This window comes from Protopterus annectens, chromosome 12.part0 (assembly GCF_019279795.1).
Source record: "Protopterus annectens isolate FY-2018-M chromosome 12.part0, PAN1.0, whole genome shotgun sequence".
In the NCBI taxonomy this organism is placed as follows: domain Eukaryota; kingdom Metazoa; phylum Chordata; order Ceratodontiformes; family Protopteridae; genus Protopterus; species Protopterus annectens.
In genome coordinates, this window is record NC_056746.1 from 214,696,333 (window position 1) to 214,711,626 (window position 15,294).

Genomic DNA, 15,294 nt, shown 5'->3' on the forward strand with positions numbered 1-15,294 from the left:
TTATCAGACCTATCATTGAGTACAATGCCCCCTTTGGTATGTGCTAACTAGGCATATCCAACAATTGGAACATCCACAGAGGTTCCTCACTAAAAGAAAACAAGGAGTAAGTAACATGTTTATGCAGACTGCCTCAAGGCCCTATCACTGTATTCTGTCTCCTACAGGCTGTTGAGAGGAGATCTATACCTGGCATACAGGTCACTGTTAGCATTGTTAGACCCCACTCTGATGGACCTCCTGTATATCTGCAAAACAAATAGCACCATAATTACCCATTCTAAAGAATTAAACCTTGCCTGTGAAACAAATAGGACCTGCTGGAGAAACAGCTATGCATCACAGAGATTAACCCTTCTCTGGAACAGACTCCCCATCCATTGTGAAGAAATGTTCCTCCCTAACTCAGTTCAGGTTTAACTTCAGCAACTGGATGGGAAACATGAAACTCTTCCCCAGTTTGTCACCTATATCTTTAATGGACACAGGCAGCCTGTAAATGGTTCATCTCGCATGTCCCTGCTTGTAAATGGTTCATCTTCCAAACCCCTGCTTACACTTATCAAGGGTGTGATGCCCCACTCCTCTGGACCAGTAATCAAGGAGCCTGAATCCTCATCGACACTGGTGAGGTACGTTCATTTGCAACAAAAATAGATGCACACAGTATTTCCAGATCCAGCTCTCTGATTCAAACACAATTTCCCTTAACAGCACACAGGAAACACACTCAGTCCAAGGTCAAAGGCTTCAAAGGAGCCTTGATCCTGTCTCCTGCTTTGCCTACTTTTTGTCACTGCTCTCAGGTCCTGCAGTACCTTGTTACACACCTTGCAATCCCAGGCCAATAAAGTACTGCATAATACATCTCTTGGAACACTTTATGCCCACATGACCTGCAAAAGGAATATCATGGACTATGGCTAGAAGTGCCAAACAGTAGGCTCTAGGCACTACCAATTGCTTTATTACCTCACCATCTAGCCATCCCTCAGGGGTCCACTCTCTATACAGTAACCCTTTGTTCCAGTATACACACTCCCCTTTTCCTTGCAAACCAGGTGCCTCCCTAGCTACTGCCCTCAAGTCCCTTAATGTAGAGTCCGAGAGCTGAGCCTATCTCAGCTGTATCTTTGTGACCTTTCCCAGCTCCCTTTCCACAGGAAACCTGGTATCCTCTGATAGAGGTGCCTCACTGTCAGCCTGGATACTCACCTCTGCCCTTGCTCTCATTCTGTCCAAGAGAACATCAGTACCTACCAGCAGCTGTGTCTCACCATCAGGCTCACTGATACAGGGTAGCTCCATCCCTGAAATAGCCACCTCACCAGCCAAGGCTTCAGGTGTGGTGTCTGTCTCGGTCTCCCCCAGGTTACCAGACCCACATGCCTGTCTCCAAGCCTGACCGATGCACATAGGTTTCTGCATTATCAAAGTCATCTCCTATCAAGACATCTGCAAGGATATCCTCAAACACACCTACTTTCTTGCTTCTTTTTCCACCTCCCAGTCAAGGTGAACCTTGGCCAAAGGCATTTGTAATGGTGTTCCTCCTAAAGCTCTGACTGGAGTGGACTACCCAAACAAGTACTGCTCCTCTTTAACTACTGCAGGCTCCACAATGGTTATGTCACAGGGTGTGCCTCTCTTAGCAGTGGCCTGTCTTCCATCCACTAAAATAGGATATAATCTCTGGTGATAGTTTGGTACTCCTGTTGTCTCCAGACAACTTACCACTGGCATATTGATATTCCCACTTGCTGGTTCCCCCACCTTTTTTTCACCACCTTGCTTTCGTGGACATCTATATGATACATGGCCTAACTGGTTACATTTAAAACATCTAACTCTTAATCATGGCCATGTACCTAAACTAGTGACTTCCACTGTTATTGGTGGACTCTGTTGGGGTGGTTTAGGCTGTCCACCATGGGTTCCCTTATATCCATTTGCAGCACTGGATATCCTCATTTTGTGCAGTGATGGTAAGCAGAGATCCCCTTTTTTCCCAGCTCATCTGCAGAGTTACATTTCCAGTCTGCCAACCTGATTCTCATGTCCTCTGGCAAAGTGCTAAAGGTTTGTTCCCTCACCAAAAGGTCTGCCAGCTTTTCAAAAGTAGTGACCTGACACCCACTCACCCACCCATGAAAATAACTGCTTAGCTCATCAATATAATCACACAGACTTTCATCTGCCTTGTGTCATGCTCACAAGTTTATTTTCTGGTGTTGACTTAAAGATTTCTAATAAATATTGTTTGACTTTATCATAATTTAAACAATCAGTATCAGACAATTTAGAAACAGCAGTTACAGCTTTATCATGGAGTAAGGGGGTCAGGAACCATACCCAGAGCCCTTGGTCAGCATTATACTGTTTATATACTCTTTCAAACATATGACTAAAACTATCAAAATTATCACCCTCTCTAAACTGTGGAAGAAACTTACTGACCTTTATTGCTTCTGGGGTTAGGTTATTCCCTTCCCCATTACCTCCATAACCCTGACAAAGAGTCATCTCCCTCTTATGTTGACTCTGCTTCTCATTTTCTTCAGCCTCCAAATGCCGCATTCTGCTGATTCTTATATCAAATGATTTGCCCTCAGTTCAAATCTCTTTAACTCTAGATGGATTTTTAAGTCCTCTGAGGAAAAGGTGAACTGTTCTGTTCCTGAGGGCTGCAAATTCCCATCCCCAGACTGGTTATCCTCCTGGTTGCTGGTCTGAGCTACAACTAAGGGTGAAATAATTTCCTCTTTAATCAGGTTGGCATAGACCAGTCTTTTTTCTTTGCACACCTTGGCCAACTAATTCTTTGTCACTTGCCATAATCCCCTGCTGATATCTTTGCCTGTTTTCCCTGACTAAAATAAGCTAACAAAAAATAAATAAAACTGTTGTGAAAAAAATACTCTGTATGTTTACCTTGTGGCTGCTGAGAGTACATACACTTTCAGTGAAAACTGCTTATAGGCTGCAGAAGTTCACTTAATATCCCACCACTGCTACCAATATGTGACAACCCACTCCTCTGGGCCAGTAATCAAGGAGCCTGAATCCTCACCACTGACACTGGTGAGGGACTTTCACGTGGAACAAAAATAGATGCACACAGTATTTTCAGATGCAACTCTTTGCATCAAGCACAATTTGCCTTAAGAGCACACAGGGAACACACTCAGTCCGGGATCTGAGTTCCCCTCTCTCTGCATCAAACACAATTTCCCATAAGAGCACACAGGGAACAGACTCAGTCCAGGGTCTGGGTTTCCTCCCTCTCTCTCTCTCTGTCTCTCACTCCAGGCCCCTAGTAAGACTCCCCACTGGCGCACCTGTAAATTTGAGTCTTTGGCCAAGTGTCCAAGCCAAGTCCTCCACCACTCTCTCTCTGTGAAACCAGTGTTCTGTGTCCATGCTACAAGTAGCCGACACACACATTCTTTGAGATTTTATTTTCTCACACACACACACACACACACACACACACACACACACACACACACACACACACACACACACACACACACACACACACACACACACACAGACACACACACACACACACACACACACACACACACACACACACACACACACACACGGGAAGAGCTGGCACAGACTTATTACTTATGCCTCTCTGTGCAGACTATAAGGTAGTTACTGCCACTAGACACTCCAATGCCAGCTACTCTAATGATCTTACAAGGGTACCCAATTATTCTGTGTGAAATTAATGCTAATACAAATGGTAGTGTTTGACTAATGCAGTAAGGCTTTCAGGAGAGGCGACAGTGTCACCAAATAAATATAAGTACTCTCAAAGGTTAAAATATTCTCTGTAGGACCAGCCACAATGAACATATTAAATATATTTAATAATAAATAATAAAAGAACATGAAAATACTAAATATCTATTTACAATAAACACCAGAGTTTCAGCCACAGAAAATATTAAAAATAACACGGATGGATTCACACAGATACAGAAAAACATTACTTAACTAAGTTCACTATATTTTCCTGACTGATCTAAAGAATTACTGGTCCCTGGTTACTTACTAATGCAAAGCAAGATGAAGTGGGTGAGAAATCCTTCTGTGCCAGGTTCCAAAAACAGACTGCTCTGAGGCTTCTGTCCCACCTAGCACAAAAACATCACTTCAGTCATGGATCACAGAATGACATCACATACATCTGGCTATCTGACTTCTGGTTATAACACCACCCTCTCCACCAGAGGCCACCAGGATCCAGCATAGATGTGCCACCCTATACACCCTGCCAAGATCTGCTACAGCATCCAGAAACCACAAAATCACTTCAACATCTCCTCCCCTGCAGGGCAGCAACCATTCCACTGCCAAAGACAATACAGAAGGCTTCCCAGTGGGTCTATATTAGATGATCGAACTTTTAAAAGTTCAACTGTCATAGGGTCGGCACCATATGATTGAATTTTTCAAAGTTCAAACGTTTTAGCAGAGATCTCCATACAGTGCAGAATGGGAAGATTTTCCTTTTCTGCACTGTAGTGTGATCTCGGAGTTGATATATTTAAAAAGCAGGGGGTGTGGGGTGTAGCCCCCCATGTGGAGGGTGCAGGGTGGCTTGCCCCCTGTTTAAAACGATCAGGTAGGTTATTTGTATAGTTTATTTTTTTATTAGATTTTTGAACTTTTAAAAGTTCAATCATATGGTGTCGACCATATGACAGTCAAACTTTTGAAAGTTTGATTATCTAATATAGCCCCTTCCCAGCACAGACCTTCTCATCTCCAGCTGCACTGAGAACCATAAGACACAATCTGTATGGCTCAAACCAGGCAATCCAACCTCAGTATACTCTAACTAAAGCTAGCTGGACTGAAATTAACCTCCTGTTTTCCAGCTTCCCCTCCCACAACATCAAGCTCAACAGCCACAATGCAGTATGACATACAGGTGCACCCATCCCATCAGTCTAGCAAGATATATGCCGGCACACCCTTTAACACAAGCAGCTCCACAAACACACTTTCAGCATAAGCACCTGTATAAAATCAGTCTGATACACAAATGACATACAGTTCTCTACAAAACTCCAGCTAGCTACACTGGCACAAGCCACACATCATATACAAACTGGAGAAACGGTAAAACAGATAAAGTCCAAAAAACAGCAACTCCAACTATCCGAACGTCAGGGGAAAATGTTCACTGTAACATCCACAGTATAGCAAGTGAAAGCCAAAAAAACGTAACTTCCAAATAGATGTTCATCTATTTGGAAGTTACGTTTTTTCAGCTTTCACTTGCTATGGATGTTACAGTGAACATTTGCCCCTGACATTTGGATAGTTGGAGTTGCTGTTTTTTGGACTTTACAAGCCACACATCCACTGCTCCACTTCTCCCAGCACAGCTGGCAATACCTCACATCATCACAAAGTGTACAATAACTTGTGTCAAGATTTGGGATGCATGGCTAGCTTTAAAAGGACCCTTGTAGTTGTTAGCCTAGTAAACACCTAGGAACCTAAAAATGAAACATCCAAATGTCAACTTCTCTAGAGTCAACAAAAAAAGTTAAAAAAAAAACTTTTGACACCTAAATCTGCATGCCCCAGTACATATCCTCAGAGCATACAAGTAAAAAACAGTCCAAGGAATTAATTAAATTTCCTATCGCAAGACATATTACTCATGCTAGAAAAGCCTTTGTAGTATGATGTGACCATCTGTGATTCAGAAACATGCTAGCCACTACAAGCTAAGACCTCATTGTTAACAAATTTGCATGTTTTCTGAATCCCAGTTGCTATCTCAATGTGCAGATTATGGCTGTTCTGCATGTCACTGTAGTAAACTGCTGCTCGTGTAGGTGGTGGAATTCCCCCCCAGTCACACTCTTATATTTGTGTACACAAGCATGAACATAAACAAGCACAAACACACACATGCGCTCACGCGCACACACACACACACACACACACACACACACACACACACACACACACACACCAGCCATTTCAGTCCTTGTACCTGTTCCTACCATTATGTGGTTCCTCCCACCATCATACTTTAGTGCTATTATGGCATGTATATATTAGGCCATGATGATCTTGCTTATCCCTCCCACCTCAATCCTCTATTACAATGTCAGTTTAATTATGACACTTTAAAGAGGCATCCTTGGTGGTCTTGTTGTGCCCCCCACCCTCTTCACCCTTATGAAGTCTGTGTTGTTACTGCACTTCATTTTATTCCTGGTGTCCAGTGGTTCCTCCCACTCCCTGATCCCAGTACTACCATCGGTGCTATTATGGCATTTTAGAATGTGTCCAGCTGTTCCCCCCATTCCTGTTATGCTGTTGTGTGCCTTATGTCACTTTATGTAGCATTCCCTGTGTTGTATGCATTCTCTACTCCCAGTCCCCATAGTAATGTTAGTGCCATTATGGCACTTTAAATTTTAATCTGTGGTAGTCAAATGGATTCTCCCAACCACAGGCCCCTGTATTAATGTTGGTGCAAGTACAGCATTTTAAACATTAATCCCTGGTGTTCAGTGCTTCTCCGCAATGCAAGATCCACATTTTGATGTTAGTGCCATTATGGCACTTGTAAACTAGTTCCTGGGGTCTAGTGGTACACCCCACCATACTTGTGTTCAACAGTTGAATATTGCCTTTTGGCTGTGTTCATTACTGCAATATAGTGGGGATGGTCATGCTGATCTAAAAACAGATATGCACTTTCTTGAATTGCTCAGCTGTGCAGATGCCTTTCTGGGTGCAGTTTTGAAGACAGAGAGAGAAAGACAGCGAGACAGAGAGAGGGCACATGGCTAACTAGCATATAACTCTCCCCATGAAATGCCTCATTAGCATTCAGCATGGCATGTCTTCATGTTGGAGGCCTGTCACAAAAGGAGATATTGCCAGTCCAGCTATCTGGAATTTTGTAAATAATTATATGTCATTTGTGAATATCAACATGATTTTTATAAAAGTGTAACAAAGAGAGATACTGCCAACACAGCTGTCTGGAATTTTGTAAATGGTTATGTGTCATTTGTGAATGTCCACATGCTTTATGTAAGATGCTTGTGTTACAATCTTATTAGAACTGTATGGTATGTGTATATCAAACTAGGTTTTTACAAACGTGTGTTGAAAAGGTTTTTAAAGTACTGAACTTAAAGATGTATCCACAGTGTACCCTACTGGAAAAGAACAGAAATGTATATACACTATTGTAACTGTCTAAATGTATATATTTTAACAGCTCTGGGACACAAGAGGCTAACTTCAGAAAAATAGCTAAAATTAAATTACTTCATGGCACCAAGAAGACACAGTGTCTAAAACTAGGAAACGTTCTGCATTATCTTGCAAGTGTTTTATAGGTTTAGGATTTCCAGCAAGTACCAAGATTTGAGGAAATGCCCTTGTGTATGTATTTTCACAGGAAGATTCTAAATGCTACCAGCTGCATCAGTGGTTGTTTTTTTTTACCTGGGATAGAGTCAGATGACAAGAAATTATGTAATTCTGAAAGCTATCCCAGCGGTAATATTTGAGATATTAATTTGAGAAGTCTCTTAGTGAGAGAGTATTCTATATTTTGACTTTGACCTGACAACACCAAGATCCACTCACATCTGCCTTGCTTGCTCTGAAGTAAGTGTACTAGGTAGGGTACAGTATAATTCTTATAGATATAGTCAGGAATATAACAAAGCTTAGCTTAGATACTTTTTTTTATTTGAGACTGTCCTGCAATGTTCTTTTAAATATCGCCTGTGATTTTGAACTCTGATATCACTATATATATATATATATATATATATATATATATATATATATATATATATATTTAGTATTGCCTTGTTCTTTTATTATTTATTATTAAATGACAACATGGAATTCTGTTGTTAAATGCTCAACGTCTTTGTCCTTTGTCTCCCTATTTACTGCCCTTGCTATGAATAAACAACAATACAGCATTTAAAATATTTTAAATCAACTCTTTCTCTCTACTAGAACAGTACCTTACTGTACTGTGGTAGTTTCACTTTTAAAAAATTTTTATCCTGCCCTCGAAAAGCTTGCTGCAGTCTTCAATTCACTGATGTCATCAAGGCCAATGAATACAGGTAGATTTCTTGTCAATTCCCTCCTCAAACTGACATCACCACGGCCGTCCTAAAAACCCACCCATGCTGTGATATCACAGCTCCATGGTCCTTCCCCTACCCACACAAAAAGTAAAGGCTAGAACAAGGAAACAGTACATGAGTCAATTCTTCTGCTGTGAGATGTCAATCACATCAGGCAACAGCTCAAATAACCCTTACCAGTTTGACAGCTAGGGAAGTTAGGAGTGAAGGAGGATGGGAGATTCAGGCTTCACAAAAGACTACATTTTAGACATTCTAGAAAGATGTAGCAGTATAAAGCACTTTGATTGTCTGTTCTGTGGCATTTGTACTATTTGTGTTTTAAGTAGTCATTGAATGGCATGAAATGTTACTTAAAGCTAACTGACTGAAAGACAGCAGTGTATGCATGTAAAATTAATGCAGTGACAGGAGCTTTAGGAAGAAAAAGACCTGGGTGATGTAATTGTTTACAGACAAGTACTGCATTATGGGATACCTAGAGGCAGCCTAAACAATCAGAATTATTTCAAGATGCCAGACCCCATGTGGTCAGACTCAGAAATTACATACAAAAATATTTACAAACCTATAAATAGTCCCAGAGTTGTGTTAAAATGTAGGAAACACCAAACCATGATGAAATAAACATTTTTTGAGTCTGTGGGTATGGTTCTCCTTTAAATACATTTAAACATTTCATTGTGGCTGATCCTTATGAGACATATTTAACTTCTGAGAGTACTTGCATATTTATTTGGTGACACTGTGTAGGCTACTCCTAATAGCCTTGCTCATGGTCAAACTGCCCTTTGTACTGATAGTAACATTACACAGTAAGATTGGACACCCTTTGTTAAGGGCCTTAAAGTAGCTGATAAGGAGCTGGCTAGTGGCAGTGATAACTACCATATAGCCTGGACAGTTGTAAACTTGTGCCAGCTTTTTCCAGGTGTGTGTGTGTGTGTGTGTGTGTGTGTGTGTGTGTGTGTGTGTGTGTGTGTGTGTGTGTGTGTGTGTAAATCAAACCTCAAAGAGTGTGTGTGTCAGCTACTTGGGCAAGGACACAAAGCACTGGTTGGACAGAGAGAGTGATGGAGGTCTTGGCCACTCAGCTGAGATCTTAACTCTATAGCTGTGCCAGTGGGGAGTATTAGTCGGGATCTGGAGAAAGAGGGAGAAACCAGCCCCAGACTGTCTGTAGTCTCTGTGTGCTACTAAGGGCAATTGCACTTGATGCAGTGAGCTGCATCTGGAAATACTGTGTGTGTACCTGTCACCCACTCAATGTACGTCCCCCACTGGTGCTAGTAGTGAGGATTGAGGCTCCCTGATTACTGTGCCAGAGGTGGGGTGTCACAAGGACCATGCAGCACTATTTAAGAATGCTTGCTGAACAGCACAAAGGTTCTGCGACATGTAAACAGTCATTTACATGTCACAGTACCTTTATGAATTCAGCACAGTGTGTTTTCATTGCCCCTCACTACTAATGTATATTCCAACTTCAAGATTATGCAATGCTTTATATTCCCCAACCCCGATATTGTACCAGTTGTGTCCAACTGTCAGTCAGCTGTTTTGTCAACCAAATACTTGTTTACTATTACTACTAATTGTAGACAATATTCTGAATGATAGATGTTTTGTGGTCAGTGTTTTGAATGTTAATGTTTTGATAGTAAAATCAATTTCAGTAGATTCATACACACACACACACACACACACACACACACATATATATATATATATATATATATATATATATATATATATATATATATATATATGGGTCTACTTCATTTGATCGAAAGACCATTTGACCTAAACCCATTTGATCGAAATTTCATTTGATCGAAAACCAGTATTCAAGGCAAATAACAGGGATTTGTCCCCCTCCCCAATGACGTGCAACCCTGGAGTTGGTATATATAGTTATGGGGCATAGGGGGGGCACGGCAAAACCCCCCACCTAGTTTCATTTAAAATCTGTACTTTTTGTTTTATTTTCTTCTTTTAAAGGAAACTAGGTGGGGGTCTTCACCCTCCACACCCCCCAATGTGGGGGGCTGCACCCCCCCAACTATATATACCAACTCCTGGGTCACACGACATAAGGGAGGGGGACAAATCACAGTTTTATGCCTTGAATACTGGTTTTCAATCAAATGAAATTTCAATCAAATGGGTTTAGGTCAAATGGTTTTTCGATCAAATGAAGTAGACCCATATACACACACATATATATATATATATATATATATATATATATATATATATATATATATGTGTGTGTGTGTGTGTGTGTGTGTGTATGAATCTACTGAAATTGATTTTACTATCAAAACATTAACATTCAAAACACTGACCACAAAACATCTATCATTCAGAATATTGACTACAATTGCATATGCTCCAAGACAGTATGTAAATTCAAAACCAATTACTCTTTGCTTGGGACAAGCTCCCTTACTCACCTCATTTAAGAAGCCATTTCATCAACATCCCTTGCTATTTATATACACCAACTATGAGATCACACAATAGCAGGGAAAGGACATATTTCCTTCCCTGCTGTAACAGCAATATTGTAATTTTGGGTTTTATTTATTTTATATCAATGTTTTGAATGCTGAGGTTGTGATAGATCAATTTCAGTAGACTATATATATCTAAAACAGACAGACACACACACACACACACACACACACACACACACACACACACACACACACTGGCGGTTCATCAGCAAAATATGATGCATTATCTGTTCATAGGTTTCTAGATTTACAGGTAAGTACTAGGCCAGCTACCCTTGTGAGCCATTTTAGGCCTAGCCAATTTTCCTTTTTGTGCTCAAAATAATCTATCCCATTTTGTTACAAACTAGCTTGCCCATCCCATGGTCAATAATTATATATTACTCTTAATGGAATAATTGGGATCATACCATAGTTAATTCGACAGGAACTATGCATGGGATAAACATGTATGAACTGCCGCTGTTCATTAGTAGCACCGGGAGCAGTCCTGGAATAAATTTTCTGTTTCCCATCCATAGACCTAAGTGATCTTGAATATGGACAGGGATGAACTTTGTTTTATGTGGATGAGGAGTCTATTTCAGAGCAGCAGTATCCTCTGCAACATATACCTGTCTGTACAAACTGTTCTGCTGATGTTACAGAAGAGGTTTAGATCCTTAGGCTGAATATTTCTGATGCCATTTGACTTGCTGATGTGCAATAAATATATCAGCAGTGCGTCAGAGGATGCCTTGTATGACAGAGAAAGGTCCTCTTAGCAGTCTGTAGGATACTGAATATAGTGACAAGGCTTTGAGTGAGTCCATGTAGGACATGTTGTTAAGGCCTTGTATCTTTTTGGTAAGGTATAATTGTGGGTGTTTCAGTTGTTGCACGTATCTGGACAGTTACACGCCAAAGGGTCATTAGAATTCAATGATCGGTTTAATGAGGGCTGAGTAAAGGGGGACAATGACATCCCTAGATCTAGACACAATCCCTTTGTTCATAAGCTGTGCAACATAGTAGGACTTTCTTACAACAATAGACATAAATTGGTCAAAATTTAGGTCACTGTCCACATAGGTTCCCAAATCCCGAACAACTGGGAATTGTTTTCCAGAATAAAAATTTCATAGAAAATAAGTCTCAAAGTGTAGAGCTGATTTACATGCACTTTTGTTTTTGTTATCAGAAGCAGGAAATGTCCATAGACAGGTTTCATAGAAGAGATAGCCTAGCCACTCAGAATTAGGATGAATGCCCGCAGAAATATATTTACAAACAAAATGACTGACAAGCCAGTGTTAGCACACTTTTCCCAGTCTAATCATTCTGAATCAGATATGACAGTTATGGTTCTTCAGGGACATTTCAATGCACATTAGGAAAGAACACTGGAGATTAAGCTAATCAGTTGTTTAGTCTGACAGTCAGTGGTTTAAACTTAGATATTAGTTTTATAAGACTCAGTATTAAGAACTTTTCTCTCTGACCAAATTAAGACCCCAGCCATAAACAAACTCTACAACAAGAGGAGAAAGCTACTACATGACAGAGCAAAATCCCTACTACATGACAGAGCAAAATCCCTAAAAGGGAAGGCATCTCTGATCACTACTAGCAAAAAACTACAATCACTCATAAAATCATCCAAGGCCAACTTTGAGAGAAAAATCGCTAATGACACAAAAGACAATCATAAGGCCTTCTTTAGCTATGTTAGAAACCTGGGTGGAAACTCCCAGATATGCTCAGAATTAGTCCAAAATGATACAAAAATCACTGAACCCACAGACATTGCCAACATACTGGCAGACAGGTTCAGTGCAAATTTCTCCCCCCCCCCCAAAAGGAGAAATATCTATCCCACCAGAGTCTAGCCTCCCAAACATATCAGATGCCCAGGTGAGAGCTGCTCTCTCTAAAGCAAAAAACACAGCATCAATGGGACCGGACGGTGTCCCCGGCTGTGTGCTACACAAACTCAATGAGGAACTAAACCCACACATAAGGCTGCTGTTTAATCTTAGCCTTACTACAGGATACGTACCCAAAGAATGGCGTACGGCAACTGTGGTCCCACTTCACAAAGGCGGTGCTTCTACGGACCCTGGAAATTGCCACCCCATAAGCTTGACGAGCCTTGTCTGCAAAGCTATGGAGAGGATCATAATGGAACTCATAAATAAAGACATTGGGGACCTACAGACACTGGATCCTACCCAATTTGGCTTTGTCAAGGGCAGATCCTGCCTCTTGAACTTGGTCGACTTTTTCGAAACAGTCACTAAGGCCATTGATGAGGGTAAGGCAGTTCACACAGCCTACCTTGACCTAGCAAAAGCGTTCGACACAATAACCCACTTGGGCATCATAGAAAAGCTCACCAGCTTAGATGTAAACCCATATGTCACAAGATGGGTTGCAAACTGGCTCAAGGACAGAACCCACAGGGTTAGAGTTGCTGGTGCCATGTCAGACTCTAAGCCGGTCACGGCGGTGTCCCACAGGGCTCAGTCCTGAGCCCCTCTTGTTCGGCATTTATTTTTCTGAAGTGCAGGCAAACATAGGGGATTGTGGCTGACAAAATTTGCAGATGACTGCAAACTGGGCACCATAATTGACACTCCATCAGACACAGACATCCTCCAGAGAGGTCTCATAGAAATGGATAACTGGTGCCAGAGTCATGGCCTTAAGCTAAATGCCAAAAATGTATAGTCATACCCTTTGGGAAAAACAAGGTAACCCTAATTACCACATAGGTGGTAATCCATTAAACACGGAAGACGTTATCAGGGACCTGGGGACCCAAGTTGACAGTAACCTCTCTTTTGACACTCACATTGCCAAAGTGGTTAGGAAGACCTTCTACATTGCCCACCTGATCATGAAGAGGTCATTGTACCCCTGTACTCTTCACTTATCAGACCAATGATTGAGTACAACGCCCCATTCGGAATGCACCTTACCCGACACCTGCAGCAGTTGGAAAGACCCCAAAAGTTCCTCACCAAAAGGATAAAGGGGCTCAAACATATGTCATACACTGCCCGACTGAAGAAACTCCAGCTCTATTCAGTTGCATACCGACTGCTCAGAGGTGATCTGTGCCTGACATACAAGGCCATGTCCAACCCGGAATTAATGGACATGCTCCACCTCAAAAATCCAAATCCACCAGAGCCACGAGAGCAAGAGACTTAAACCTCAACACGGATATAAATAGGACATGCTGGAGGGACAGATTCATCACCCAGAGACTCCCTACACTATGGAACAGAATCCCAGTCCATGTGAGGCAGAGCCCCTCACTGACTCTGTTCAAGAGAAATCTTGACGAGTGGATGGGAGATCGTAGGTTTACCCCGGGAATCATCTCTGTGTCACTGCTGGACAGAGGCACAGCAAACTAATGGGTATAGTATTCTCATCCTAAGGGGTGGTAAAAGCCACACACACTCTGGCTAGGCTTATAAATGCCCTAGGGCAGATAGCCTAGTATGAACCTATGAACCTATGAACCTATGAACACAAATAAGGTGTGTTGATGAATAGCAATTTTTTTTCTGGTAATGCTTGATTTTATGATTTTCTCCTGAATCCAAAACCACTAACTATCTCAGAATCCTAACTTATGCCAGTTTGAAAGCTTGAGTAATTGCAATATATATGCTGGCCAAATAAAAGGTGGCACATCGGGTCTATGTTCCAGTGTTTTGTGCCTTTTCTGGAGACATTTAGAATGTTTTAACTGTTCCAATTTTTGTTTTAATACCAGTTCTGGAATGTTCTGAGTGGTCCCTGCTTTGCTAATGGGTTGCAGTACCAGTGAGTTGAAGAGTAAAGTTGGATCTTTAAGACATCTGATACTTGTTCACTGTTTATCTTCAGTCAATTCGGATAGTTTGAATAGTCTTTGTTCAAATTGCAAATGGGGGTAATGAACAGCAGCATAGCTAGGGTGGGGTGAGAGGGGCACCTGTCCCAGGTGCAGAGTGTTGGGGGCACAACCAGCTGATACAAATCTCTCTTTAATGCAATATCAGTTTTTAAAACCCAGAATTGCATTTGCAGTCAAATCTGAGTGTGGTGGCACTCTGTGTGTTCTAAACTGTAGTTTAAAAATAAAAAAAAAAAATATTTTTTTTAATAAATCTTAAGAGCTGTAGCATTCACTGTAGGCAGTTTGATACAGTTTAAAAATAAGTAGAATGTTATTTTTTTCTTTTTAAATGAAACATGAGTGCCTTAGCACTCAATACAGGCAAGTTATAAACTGTAACAACTGTTTGCTACACCTGTAGCAAGCAGTTTGCTACATTTTTAAAAGAAGAAGAGGTTTGTTTTTTTTTAATTGAAACATGAGCACCATAGTGCTCGGTGCAGGCAAGGTATAAACTATAGCAAATGCTTACTACATTTGTATCAAACAGTTTGCTACAGTTTAAAAATAAGATTAATATTGTTTTTAACTGAAACATGAGAGCTGTAGCACTGCATGTAGGCATTTGTTGCAAACAGTTTGCTACAGTTTAAAAGAAGAAAGTATTTTTACTTAAATATGTTAAAGAAAAGTTGTCTGCAGTGCACAGAAATGACACCTGAATGGCTGGGGC